Here is a 13,963-nt window from a genome sequence, read left to right on the forward strand (position 1 = left end):
TGCATACAAGGCAGATGCTCCACCACTGAGCTATGGCCCTTCCCCAAAGTAAATCCCAATAGAGGCTTTGCAATACCAATAGCGCATGATGGACTGAAGCCAAAGTCTGAGGACTAAGCTGACTTGGGACCAAATGGCACAGGAGACATTTACTCTAGGGTGACTGAGAAAGAAGTCACCTAAAAATCTTGGGTTGGTTTATTGGGGGGGGGGGGAACTGTGTTGACTCACTGGGAAAAAATCCCAAAGCTATAGTAGAGCAATATATTTATTAGGCCCAACCAAAATGTCACAAAGACAAGCAAGCTTTTGAGTTCCTCCAGCCACCTTCTTCAGATTGGATATGTAAACAATTGCTTTGTGGTGTGAGTGTGAGTATGGATGTGCGTGTGTGATGTTAAAGGCCCAAAATCTGCAGTTTGTAACAGTCTTTTTAAGATGGAGTGCAGGTGGAGTTATGCAGACTTAATTATGGGCCCATCCATACCTACCAAAATCCTCATTTTCCACATTTGGTTGGTGGTCTCAACGTCCATACATGCCCTGTTTGTAGTCAGATTATTGTAAAAACCTGATTATCAAGCATCCATATATGTGGCCTTCCCCCCCCCTCTAAATTGCTTTAGCATTGGCCACTTCCCTAAGTCAGCCCCTTTTCAGTGATTGGTCCATAATGGTTGTTTGCTTTTTGTGCACTTTTTCAGAAGAGTGCAGAAACATTTTTTTTATTTCCCACGTATGCGCAGATTTGTGGATGTGCTATTGGGTGGGAAGGAGACAAAGGGCTGGGCATGTGATGGAGGAACGCTCATGGACTGCCTATTGCAGGAAAGTCCAAAGCATTGCATCCGAGTGCATGGACATTAATGTGATTGGTTATTGGTTTAGGAAAGCATATTGGTTTTTCGGTGGCATTTCTAATGCGGATTTGTGAATGCAAAATCTGTACTAGCCTGCTACATCATATGGATGACGGTGAATTAATGAGGACACAACACTATAACATTGCAGTTTATACAATCATATAGACAGGCCCTACGTTAGCCTCTTCTGGATGCTTCACAGATTTCAGGATGTACCAAGAGCTACTGGGGTCAAGAAGAAGTAATAGCTATGCCCCCATTTAAAAACAATGACATAAGGTAGTTAATCAGTTAGATCTCTGTTCTGGAGATAACTCTGTAACATTTGGGTTGGTCCTAATAGAGGTGTTCCCCCCACTGTGGGCTTTGGACAGAAGTAGCTTGTAAGCCCACTGAGGCAACAAGTGTATCACTGGGCAACAAGGGCCATGTTCAATAAATGAATGAAATGAGCAGCATGGGGTGGGGGAAAGAATGAAATGAAGTAACCGTACTGAAGCACATGCCATCTGTTTTGCTTCCACACACAGTAGTTTCCGTGTTCTATATTTTCCTTTCAGTTCCTGCCCTTTTTGGGGGGGAAGGGCTATAGCTCAGTGGTAGAATATCTGATCTGCATACAGAAGGTCCCAGGTTCAATCCCGGGCATCTCAAGGTAGGGCTGAGAAAGCCTCCCTACCTGAAAACATGGAGAGACACTGCCAGTCAGTGTGGACAATGCACAGCTTCCTGTGTTCCTTTCTTTTTCTCCCTACTATCTCTGTCCTTTCTCTTGCTCTCCTCCTTATATACTCCATCTCTCCCTGTCTTGTTCGTGTCTTTGCTACCCCCACCTCCCACCATCTTCCTCTCTTTCAGTCTCATTTCTCCCTTCATTAGCTAACTGAACCCATAGTCTATTTGGTTTCATTTAACACAGCCTCTGGGGGCAGCGCAGGCGCTTCCTCCAAATCAAATCCATCAGTTTGCCTGCCATTCCAGGTTAATTAAGACACACATGAGCATAGCCCATTTGTACAAAGGTGTAAGAGAGTCAGGCGAGTTCTATATGAATGGAACTCAATGAGGCCTTTCATTCTCTCAAAGGGCAGAGGGGGCAGGAACCCACCCTTGAATATGTTACTATGCTAAATAATGGATCAAAATACACAAAAAAAATCAGGCTCTCTTAACTGTCAAACCCTCAGCATATACCAATCAGTTACAGATTTCACTCTCATCATATTGAGTGGGATTGTAACTAGGGTTGCCAGGTCAGAAGCATCCCAAAACCTGAGATTTTAGGGGCGGGCCTGAGTGATGTCACAGGGCGGGCCCGAGTGATGTCATGGGGCGGGCCCGAGTGATGTCATTAAGCATGATACATATAGCATCAATCACAGTTGCTTGGAGCATACAATTAAAAAAAAATATCTGACTGGAAATTAAGCTAGACATCTTAGCTAAAAGATGGAGCCTGGGTAGGGAACATTTAATCTAGTCTACTTGCTTTTGGCAAGAAGGGTTTAAGTGCCTTCAGGCCAGGCCAGTCACCAGAAGGTCACTGTAGGAAGAAAGGAGCCTAGTATTGTGGAGATGTTAGATGGGAGCATTCGGGAGTAAAGATGGATGCCCCTGAAGGCTGCAATTCTAAACACACGTACTATGGGACTAAGCCCCCAACAGGACTTACTTCTGAGTAGATATAGATTGTGCTGTTGGTAAAGCTTGACTAGTGATCCTCTGCAAAGACATCCATATCCAAGCAGGGTTGGCAACCCCCTGCCTGGAATGCCCTGCCCTTATCTTTTAATGTGGCTGCTCCAAACTTCTTTACAGATTTGACCCTTCACTTCAGAAAGAGGTCTGAGAAATGAGTAAGAGTAAGAAGATTCTCTACCCTTTCTGTCTGCATAGATGCCCTCATCCTTCCCCTGCGCCCAGCAGAAGCTCTGGGCCAGGTGGGATGCAGTGGCATCTCATAGAGGACACCCTCCCCTTTCATGGGGTGTATGATGTGTCCTGGCCCAGATCAGATTTTGGGGTGGATACCCCCAGTTACTTATTTTTTTTCTATGTGTTTTTGTCCATTTTGATTTTGCATTGATGCACCCGTGCGTGCCCGGTGCCCAGCAGAAGCTCTGGGCCAGATGGGATGCACTGGCATCTTGTAGAGGACACCCTCCCCTTTCCTGGGGTATATGATTTGTCCTGGCCTAGAGCAGATTTTGGGGTGGGCACCCCCAGTTACTTATTTTTTCCTGCATGTTTTGGTCTGCTTTGATTTTGCATAGATGCCCTCATCCTTCCCCTGCGCCCAGCAGAAGCTCTGGGCCAGGTGGGATGCAGTAGCATCTCGTAGAGGACACCCTCCCCTTTCCTGGGGTATATGATTTGTCCTGGCCCAGAGCAGATTTTGGGGTGGGCACCCCCAGTTACTTATTTTTTTCTACGTGTTTTTGTCCATTTTGATTTTGCATAGATGCTCTTCTCCGTGCCCTGCGCCCAGCAGAAGCTCTGGGCCAGGAGGGACACAGTGGCATATCATAGAGCACACCCTCCCCTTTCCTGGGGTATATGATTTGTCCTGTCCCAGAGCAGATTTTGGGGTGGGCACCCCCAGTTCCTTATTTTTTCCTGTATGTTTTGGTCTGCTTTGATTTTGCATCGATGTCCTTCTCTGTGCCCTGTGCCCAGCAGAAGCTCTGGGCCAGGAGGGACACAGTGGCATCTCATAGAGGACACCCTCCCCTTTCATGGGGTATATGTTTTGTCCTGTCCCAGAGCAGAGTTTGGGGTGGGCACCCCCAGTTACTTATTTTTTATGATTTTATGACATCATTATGTATTTATGATAATATCAGAAGCCTGATTATTTTGATTGCATAAATGTATTGTTATTCTTGACGGGGAGAGTCCCCCAATCATAGTGCTTTATCATACAGGGTACCCCAACATATATTTTGGGGTTCAGAGACATGTTAAGTTTGGTTTGAAGTTGCTGTAGTTGTCAGCTCTTCTTTTTTAGTGTTTTGAACTTTCAAGCAAATAAGGAACTGGGAACTAGGAACCAACTTCAGCTTTGTATCCGTTAAATAGATTAAACAGTTGCAGGGGGGGCCTGACGTTTTGGTGTATATCTCGGGAACCAGACCACCTAGAAACTTAATATTTTTAAAATTGAAACTGAGAGTCCGGAGATTAAGGGTGCTAGCCGGAGAGCCCCCAAAAACCAGAGACTCCGGCTGAAAACCGGAGATCTGGTAACTCTAATTGTAACCTAAGAGCCAGCTATGTCAGACCTCAAAGTTTGTACTGAAAACCTTAACCTGAAAGCCTGTTATGTACCACTATTATCATGTGGCAGTCTTGTCTGTTTAGTCTAGGACTGTCATATAGAATAGGAATGGCAGGGAATACAGCTTTCAAGGCACATATTGGGAGCTCAGATATTTGTACTAGAATTGTGACAATTCCAGCGATCATTTTGTTTGTAACAGGACATTTACAGGCCTGTTGTAAAAATTATTTTGAAAACTGATAACTAATGGACTAAGAGATTATAAGTGTAGTTATTATTACGGGAGCGATTGCTGCAGTTGTTATTATTTAGAAAGTGCTGGGTCCAGTACGATCTTTAAGTTAAAAAGAACAAATGCTACCCATAGTCTTACAATCTAAAGTGTGAAGCCAGTGGAAAGATTTCCTAATCTATTGTTGTTTTTAATCTCTCAGGATTTTTATTCCCTTTCCCCCCCCAAAGGGCTGATTCTGCATTTTCACATCACATAGAGAACATCAGTAGTTTGGCCTCAGCTAAATTCATGAAAACAATTTGCAATTTATATTATTAAAGGCAATTAATTCATGCAAATTAGTTTTGTTCCTCCATATGATATATTCCCATACTAGCTGCACCCTGATGTAGGATGTCTGTAGAAAGTTAATCATAGAATCACAGACCCATAGAGTTGGAAGAGGCCTATAAGGCTTTTGGAGTGGGTTAGGTTTTTACTGTTATGGTTTTAAATTTTAACATTTTTTTTAAAATAATTTTTATTCAAATTTTCAGAAGACAAAACAAAATCAAACAACAAAAACATAATAATACAATAAAAACTCTTGACTTCCGATTTGTCACAGATCAGCTATAAATATATAATATATATCAAACCTGTCCCTTGATACATACAAAATCACTTTTCTCCATAGGCTATCTTAGTTAATCGTCAAATCCCATTATCATCATTTCATTTTTATCTTTCAACAAAAAGTCTAAGAGAGGCTTCCATTCCTTAAGAAATATATCTGTCGATTTTTCTCTAATTAAGCATGTCAATTTATCCATCTCTACTAAGTCCATTAATTTCAATAACCATTCTTCAATTGTTGGTGTTGATTCCATTTTCCACTTTTGTGCATATAATAATATTGCTGCTGTAATCATATATAATATTATTCTTCCATATTTCTTTTCTATTTGTTTATCCATAAAACCCAATAAAAAAAATTCTGGCTTTGACTGAATATTTATCTTTAGAATTTTTTGCATCATCCTACCTATCTGTGCCCAGAATGATTTTGCCTGTTTACACAACCACCACATATGATAAAATGATCCTTCTTGTTGTTTACATTTCCAACAAACATTAGGAACATTACTATACATTTTTGACAACTTTTCTGGAGTCATGTACCAACAGTACATCATTTTATAGAAATTTTCTTTAAGATTATAACATAATGTAAATTTCAATCCTTTTTTCCACATATTTTCCCATTGGTCCATTTGTATATTGTAACCAATTTTTTTTGCCCATTTTACCATACACTCTTTTACTTCTTCTTCCATTTCCATTTTTAACAAAAGTTTATACATTTTTGCAATTATACATTCATCATTTGTACACAAACCTATTTCAAAATCAGATTTACTTATTTCAAAACCATACATTTTCTTATCCATTTTATATCTTTCTAACAATTGTAAATAGGCAAACCATTGAGAACTATATCCTTCCTTTATTAATTGTTCTCTCTATTTCATTATATATTCTCCATGTACATTTTCTAAAAGTTCTTGATAGGTTAACCATTTCTCTTTTCCAGCCGTTTCTCTTCTATCAAACGCTTCTTGACTTGAGACACATAATGGTAATTTCGAATAAAACCTTGGTTTATATCTATTCCATATTTTCAACAAAGGACGTCTTATAAAATTTTAACGTTTTAATGTATTGTTTTTTATCTTGTACGTCACCCAGAGTGGCTGGACAACCAGCCAGATGGGCGACTAATAAATTTAATAAATAAATAAATAAATAAATAAAATAAGTCCATTTTAATGAACAATATACATTGTAACTGTGGAAAATAGTTATATTTCTGTTTTTGCCATTGCAATTCCAGAGCTTGGAATAGTTACTTTTTTGAACTATAACTCCCATCAGCCCCAGCCAGCATGGCCACTGGATTGGGCTGATGGGAGTTGTAGTTCAAAAAAGTAACTTTTCCAAGCTCTGTGCAATTCATTATGCAAAGAATCTGCATTAAGAATGTGTGATTACTCATCAAAAGACATGGTCCCTTCACACAAGCCAAAGATTTCTGCATAAAACCCATTTTTCACCAAACTCATGTTCACATGATTTGTGATTGGCACACTGTAACATGATTGTGAGAGCTGGGCAGAGCACACCCTTACTCAGCATCCCTGAGTTAGGTTTCAATTCTAACCCCACTTACCTGAGAGTAAGCCCCCTTGAATTCAATGGGACTTACATCTGAATAGACATGGTTAGGACTGCACTGCTGTAACACACCCTATAGAACTTTCATTTGAAGTGCTTGTGAAATATGTGTCTCAGAGTAGTTGTAAGAGACAGGAACTGGCAATATTATTGCAGAATGCAGACTGATGATGCTCTGGGAATCTGCCTCAATGGAGAAGGGCTGGAGCACTGCTCTTGAGCAGTTCTGTGGTCAGAGCTAGAGGGAGCCCCAGCTGATGAAGCGTCAAGACCCCAGCTGACAAAGCGTCAAGGCGAGTTAAGCAGCAGAGCGAGTTCGGCAGCAGGGCGAGGAGGCCAGGGCCCCCCACTCTGCCCGTCTGTTCCCTGACCTCAACTAAACCGCAGTCTCCAACCCATTGACGTAATAAACCTTAAACAAAACTATGCAGGTAAGAAGCCAGCAGGGGTGTGGGGGCTTTCCAGTGTTTTGCACTGCCTGCAGCATGTACGACTATCTGCCTGTTGGACAGCAGTCGTGGGTGTGCTCTCGGTGCAATGAGCTCCTGGCTCTCCGGGAACGACTTCATTTCCTTGAGGCCAAGGTGGCGGACCTGGAAAAGCTGAGAGAGGCAGAGAGGTGTGTGGAGGAGGCCTTCAGGGACGTTATAGCTGTGTCCCACTCCAACAATGATAGCTCTCCTGCTATCATGGACAACGATGGTCTCGGGGAAGGAGAGCATCCAGCTGAGGAAGAGGGAAACGATCCCTTAGAAGGGACCCATTCCTTGGGGGATGAGCAGCTATCCTCTCGTGCCGAGGATATATCTCCAGGGGGTGGAGGGATCCTTGTAGTGGGTGATTCGATCATTAGGAACATAGACAGTGGGGTGTGTGATGGGTGTGTAGATCGCAAGGTGTTTTGCCTGCCTGGTGCGAAGGTTGCGGATATCGCCCGTCGTTTAGATAGTTTGGTAGACAGTGCTGGGAAGGAGTCAGTGGTTGTGGTGCACGTTGGCACCAACGACATGGGGAAATGCAGCCGTGAGGTCCTGGAAGCAAAATTTAGGTTGCTAGGTAGGATGCTGAAAGCCAGGACCTCCAAGGTGGCTTTCTCTGAAATGCTACCGGTTCCACGCGCAGGACCAGCCAGACAGGCCCAGCTTTGCAGTCTCAATGCGTGGATGAGACGATGGTGTCGGGTGGAAGGGTTTAGATTTGTTAGGCACTGGGGAACATTTTGGGACAAGCCGGGCCTGTACAAAAGGGACGGGCTCCACTTGAACCAGAATGGAACCAGACTGCTGGCACTTAAAATTAAAAAGGTGGCAGAGCGGCTTTTAAACTGACTGAGGGGGGAAACCCGACAGGAGCTGAGAAAGGTCCGGTTCGGAATAAACCTCCCCCCTGGGATAAAAACCAAAGAAATGATGAATTTTAAAAGGGGTAGGCCTAGAAGTAGGCATTGTGAGAGCAGGGGCACAGGATATAAATTCAGAAGAGCAAAATTACCACAGGCCAAACCACAAGTGCCAAAGACACTTGAAGAGAGACACTGCTTACAAGTGCCTGTACGCTAATGCTAGGAGCCTCCGAACCAGATGGGAGAACTGGAGTGCTTGGTCTTAGAGGAGAGCATTGATATAGTGAGCATAACGGAGACCTGGTGGAATGGAGAAAACCAGTGGGATACGGTTATCCCTGGATATAAACTATATCGGAAGGACAGGGAAGGACGTATTGGTGGCGGAGTCGCTCTATACGTGAAAGAAGGCATTGAATCCAGCAAGCTCGAAACCCCAAAAGAGGCAGACTCCTCCACAGAATCGTTGTGGGTGGTGATACCATGCCCCAGGAGGGACTTAATACTGGGAACGATCTATCGTCCCCCTGATCAAAATGCTCAGGGAGACCTTGAGATGAGATATGAAATTGAGGAAGCATCCAAACTAGGAAATGTGGTAGTAATGGGTGACTTCAACTACCCGGACATAGACTGGCTGCATATGTGTTCCAGTCATGACAAAGAAGCAAAGTTTCTAGATATTCTAAATGACTATTCCCTAGACCAGTTGGTCATGGAACCGACCAGAGGGACGGCAACCCTGGACTTAATCCTCAGTGGGGACCGGGACCTGGTGCGAGATGTAAGTGTTGTTGAACCGATTGGGAGCAGTGACCACAGTGCTATTAAATTAAACATACATGTAAATGGCCAATTGCCAAGAAAATCCAACACGGTCACATTTGACTTCAAAAGAGGAAACTTCACAAAAATGAGGGGATTGGTAAAAAGAAAGCTGAAAAACAAAGTCCAGAGGGTCACATCACTCGAAAATGCTTGGAAGTTGTTTAAAAACACTATATTAGAAGCTCAACTGGAGTGCATACCGCAGATCAGAAAAGGTACCGCCAGGGCCAAGAAGATGCCAGCATGGTTAACAAGCAAAGTCAAGGAAGCTCTTAGAGGCAAAAAGTCTTCCTTCAGACAATGGAAGTCTTGTCCGAATGAAGAAAATAAAAAAGAACACAAACTCTGGCAAAAGAAATGCAAGAAGGCAATAAGGGATGCTAAAAAAGAATTTGAGGAGCACATTGCTAAGAACATAAAAACCAACAACAAAAAATTCTATAAATACATTCAAAGCAGGAGACCATCTAGGGAGACGATTGGACCCTTGGATGATAAGGGAGTCAAAGGTGTACTAAAGAACGATAAGGAGATTGCAGAGAAGCTAAATGAATTCTTTGCATCTGTCTTCACAGTGGAAGATATAGGGCAGATCCCTGAACCTGAACTAACATTTGCAGGAAGGGATTCTGAGGAACTGAGACAAATAGTGGTAACGAGAGAGGAAGTTCTAAGCTTAATGGACAATATAAAAACTGACAAATCACAGGGCCCGGATGGCATCCACCCGAGAGTTCTCAAAGAACTCAAAGGTGAAATTGCTGATCTGCTAACTAAAATATGTAACTTGTCCCTCGGGTCCTCCTCCGTGCCTGAGGACTGGAAAGTGGCAAATGTAACGCCAATCTTCAAAAAGGGATCCAGAGGGGATCCCGGAAATTACAGGCCAGTTAGCTTAACTTCTGTCCCTGGAAAACTGGTAGAAAGTATTATTAAAGCTAGATTAACTAAGCACATAGAAGAACAAGCCTTGTTGAAGCAGAGCCAGCATGGGTTCTGCAAGGGAAAGTCCTGTCTCAGTAACCTATTAGAATTCTTTGAGAGTGTCAACAAGCATATAGATAGAGGTGATCCAGTGGACATAGTGTACTTAGACTTTCAAAAAGCGTTTGACAAGGTACCTCACCAAAGGCTTCTGAGGAAGCTTAGCAGTCATGGAATAAGAGGAGAGGTCCTCTTGTGGATAAGGAATTGGTTAAGAAGCAGAAAGCAGAGAGTAGGAATCAACGGACAGTTCTCCCAATGGAGGGCTGTAGAAAGTGGAGTCCCTCAAGGATCGGTATTGGGACCTGTACTTTTCAACTTGTTCATTAATGACCTAGAATTAGGAGTGAGCAGTGAAGTGGCCAAGTTTGCTGATGACACTAAATTGTTCAGGGTTGTTAAAACAAAAAGGGATTGCGAAGAGCTCCAAAAAGACCTCTCCAAACTGAGTGAATGGGCAGAAAAATGGCAAATGCAATTCAATATAAACAAGTGTAAAATTATGCATATTGGAGCAAAAAATCTTAATTTCACATATACGCTCATGGGGTCTGAACTGGCGGTGACCGACCAGGAGAGAGACCTCGGGGTTGTAGTGGACAGCACGATGAAAATGTCGACCCAGTGTGCGGCAGCTGTGAAAAAGGCAAATTCCATGCTAGCGATAATTAGGAAAGGTATTGAAAATAAAACAGCCGATATCATAATGCCGTTGTATAAATCTATGGTGCGGCCGCATTTGGAATACTGTGTACAGTTCTCATCGCCTCATCTCAAAAAGGATATTATAGAGTTGGAAAAGGTTCAGAAGAGGGCAACCAGAATGATCAAGGGGATGGAGCGACTCCCTTACGAGGAAAGGTTGCAGCATTTGGGGCTTTTTAGTTTAGAGAAAAGGCGGGTCAGAGGAGACATGATAGAAGTGTATAAAATTATGCATGGCATTGAGAAAGTGGATAGAGAAAAGTTCTTCTCCCTCTCTCATAATACTAGAACTCGTGGACATTCAAAGAAGCTGAATGTTGGAAGATTCAGGACAGACAAAAGGAAGTACTTCTTTACTCAGCGCATAGTTAAACTATGGAATTTGCTCCCACAAGATGCAGTAATGGCCACCAGCTTGGATGGCTTTAAAAGAAGATTAGACAAATTCATGGAGGACAGGGCTATCAATGGCTACTAGCTGTGATGGCTGTGCTCTGCCACCCTAGTCAGAGGCAGCATGCTTCTGAAAACCAGTTGCCGGAAGCCTCAGGAGGGGAGAGTTTTCTTGCACTCGGGTCCTGCTTGCGGGCTTCCCCCAGGCACCTGGTTGGCCACTGTGAGAACAGGATGCTGGACTAGATGGGCCACTGGCCTGATCCAGCAGGCTCTTCTTATGTTCTTATGTTCTTAAGAGCAGAAGGCAGTGCATGTGGGCAAAGGGTACACTGACTGGTGATGTGGGAAGGGTTGTAACATGGGGCTGGGGTCAAAGGTTAGGGTTCCCATGTCTGACATGTGATGCAACCTGATGTGAGTAGCACCAAACAACAAAGCTGAGGGATCTGTTTCTTCTGTCTGAGGCCTGTCAAGGAACTTGGGATCAACTGCTTAGTGGAGGCTGAGTTAAATCCAGGATAAGGAAGTTTGTTACAAAATGAAACATATACTGTCTTTCGGTACATCCCTACAACAAAAAATAGCCTCCGAGGTTCTCTTGTTTATTTTCTGTAAAAGCTTGACAAGACAGCAGTTGAGCCTGGAAAATGCCACTCTGTTTTTTAAATGTTGTTGTTGTTGTTGTTATATACGAGGTTAATAATACATATTTGCTGACTAACCTGCCCACAATCTTGCCTTTCTGTTTATGGAATATTCATAGCACAGATTCTGCTGCAAATCAGACATTGCGGCCATAGCCTTCTAAGAGGGACCCTTAGTTGATTAGAACCTCTGCTTAATATAATAAGCACTAATGTAGGCATCTCATTCTTAAAAATAATGATGCCCAGCTCAGAGGAGGGCAATATGAAAACATAAATCAATTTTTAAAGGGAAAAGAAAGATTAAAGAAGCTGAGTAGGTATCACTTTGATTGGTGATGACTAAGGGCGAAGGACAATCAGGATAATCATCTACTAGTATTCAGAAGCAGTAAACACAAGACTGAGAGGTGATCAAGACACGTAGCTAAAGGACGATTTAGGCATGAGTTACTTCATTTAAATTTTGCCTAAGTTTGAGATAATGTACTGTTCAGGACTATTCATAGAATAATCATCAGAACACAACAACAGTATGTGTTAGGACCTCTGGGAAGGGTATAATTTGAGCCTCTGTTTGCCAGAGCTTAGCCCCAGAACTTCAAAAAAAAATCAGTGCCATGACTCAGCCCTGGAAAATATGAAGTAATAATAAAGATGAGGGTGACTCTGAGCTAGTATAGTGTTGGTATGCCTTTACCTTGCCTCTGAGGAACCACAGCAAGTGGGTACTAGGCAGAGTTGAACTGAACACCTCTGTTTTTGGATCAGATGTGAGGAACTTGTTGTCTTCCATATGATGTTGGACTCCAACTCCCATCATTCTTGACCCATTGGCCATGCTTTCTGGAGCTGGTGGGAGCTGGAGTCCAACAACATCTTGAGGGCCACAGGTTTCCCACTCCTGTTTCAGATCAACATGCCCCATCACAACAGCCAAAATTAAGTACTCATTTGTACAATGCACAATGGATGTATGGGCTTCCCTATCACAAGGAATAGTGATGGCCACTAACTTACATGGCTTTAAAATGGTATGAGACAAATTGATCGAGGATAGGTCTATCAATGGCTAATGATCATGACAGCTAAGTATGCCTCTGAATATTACGTACATTTTTAGCCTGCCCTTCCTCCAAGAAGCACAGTGGTTCTCTCCCTGCCTGTTTTTAACCTCACAACACCCTTGTGAGATGGGTTAGGCTGACAGCTAGTGACAGAGCCAAGATCACTAAGGCTGTCATTCTTGATCTCCTTTCCTGGGAGTAAGTCCCAGTGAAACTGACCTCTCTGAGGTATATATAGGATCACATTGTAAGTGAAGCATCTAACTGGCCACTCTGGGAAGCATGATGTTGGGCCTTTGGTCTGGAGGGTTCTTCTTACGTTCTTAATTGTGTCCCTGAGTGGCTTTGTAATTTTAATAATTTTCTGGAGTCATATATCCTAAACTGTATGTTAGAATGGAAACAGATTGCTGCCTTCAACACGGTCAGTGACAACAGAGTTTAAAATATCCCACATGACAGCTCTCACCATATCACTGAGCAACTCATACGGTTGTTGTTCTGGCTATGCAATGATCTATGCAACCTTGCTATGCTCCTGGAACCAGCTGAAGAGAGGGCAAGATAATGATTGCTTAAGGATGGGTGTCACCATCAGAAGCTGAACTCCCGCGTGGTGCAGAAGGCCCCTCCTCAGCTTCATCCAAGGATCCAGGCTCCTCGTCCTGAGATTGAGCCTGATCTGAGGCTTGGCACAATGCAAAGGCCTCCAAGTCATCCTCTGATGAGGAAGCTTCGGGCTGAGACATGACATCTCTCTGCTCCATGTAGGGCGCATTGTCTCACACTATGTAGGCAGCTCTACCTGGGCCTACATTTCCCCCCACTGTCTTTTCCTCATTATTTTCCCATCCTAATACAGTAGGGTCTCACTCATACGGTGGTTACGTTCCGGACCCACGCTGTAAAGTGAAAAACGCTGTAAAGCGGAACTCATTGAATAGAATGGTGCTCGATGCCCCCAAACCACTGTAAAAGCAGAACAAGCACCGTATGAGTGGGGCTTTAGTCTAATTGCGTCTAATTGAGACCACCGCATTAGCGAAGTGCCTTAAAGCGAAGCGCCGTAAAGGGGGCCCTACCGTAATCTGTTTCTGGCTTCCTCCTTGCTTTCTCCTTTCATTGTATTACAGCTCTCTGGTTTCTATTTATGTTTTTCATTCCTCTCTGGAACATGGCATTGTTAAAAGTTTCATCTTTTCCCCACCCTCCTTGTTCTCATGTCTTCTGCCTCCCTCTCTTACACCCATCTTTTCTTACTTGACTCCCTAGGTAGAACCATTCCCTGGGGTGAGTGATGGCTTATTAGGAAAAGATTAACAGGTGTGCACTTGACTAGAGAAACAGATTTCAGGGAGGAAAGGTGAGTGAGCAGGAACAGGTGACCTTTTCTGTAAGAGAGAGA

At 43.3% G+C, this 13,963-nt stretch overlaps 1 protein-coding gene across 1 annotated transcript in view; it reads left to right on the top strand.

The window, feature by feature from the left end:
* CACNA1I (calcium voltage-gated channel subunit alpha1 I) overlaps nt 1-13,963 on the top strand; it is a 483,310-nt gene that overhangs the window by 355,996 nt on the left and 113,351 nt on the right. The window lies entirely within an intron of this gene.

This window comes from Rhineura floridana, chromosome 8, assembly GCF_030035675.1.
Source record: "Rhineura floridana isolate rRhiFlo1 chromosome 8, rRhiFlo1.hap2, whole genome shotgun sequence".
NCBI classification, from domain to species: Eukaryota; Metazoa; Chordata; class Lepidosauria; order Squamata; family Rhineuridae; genus Rhineura; species Rhineura floridana.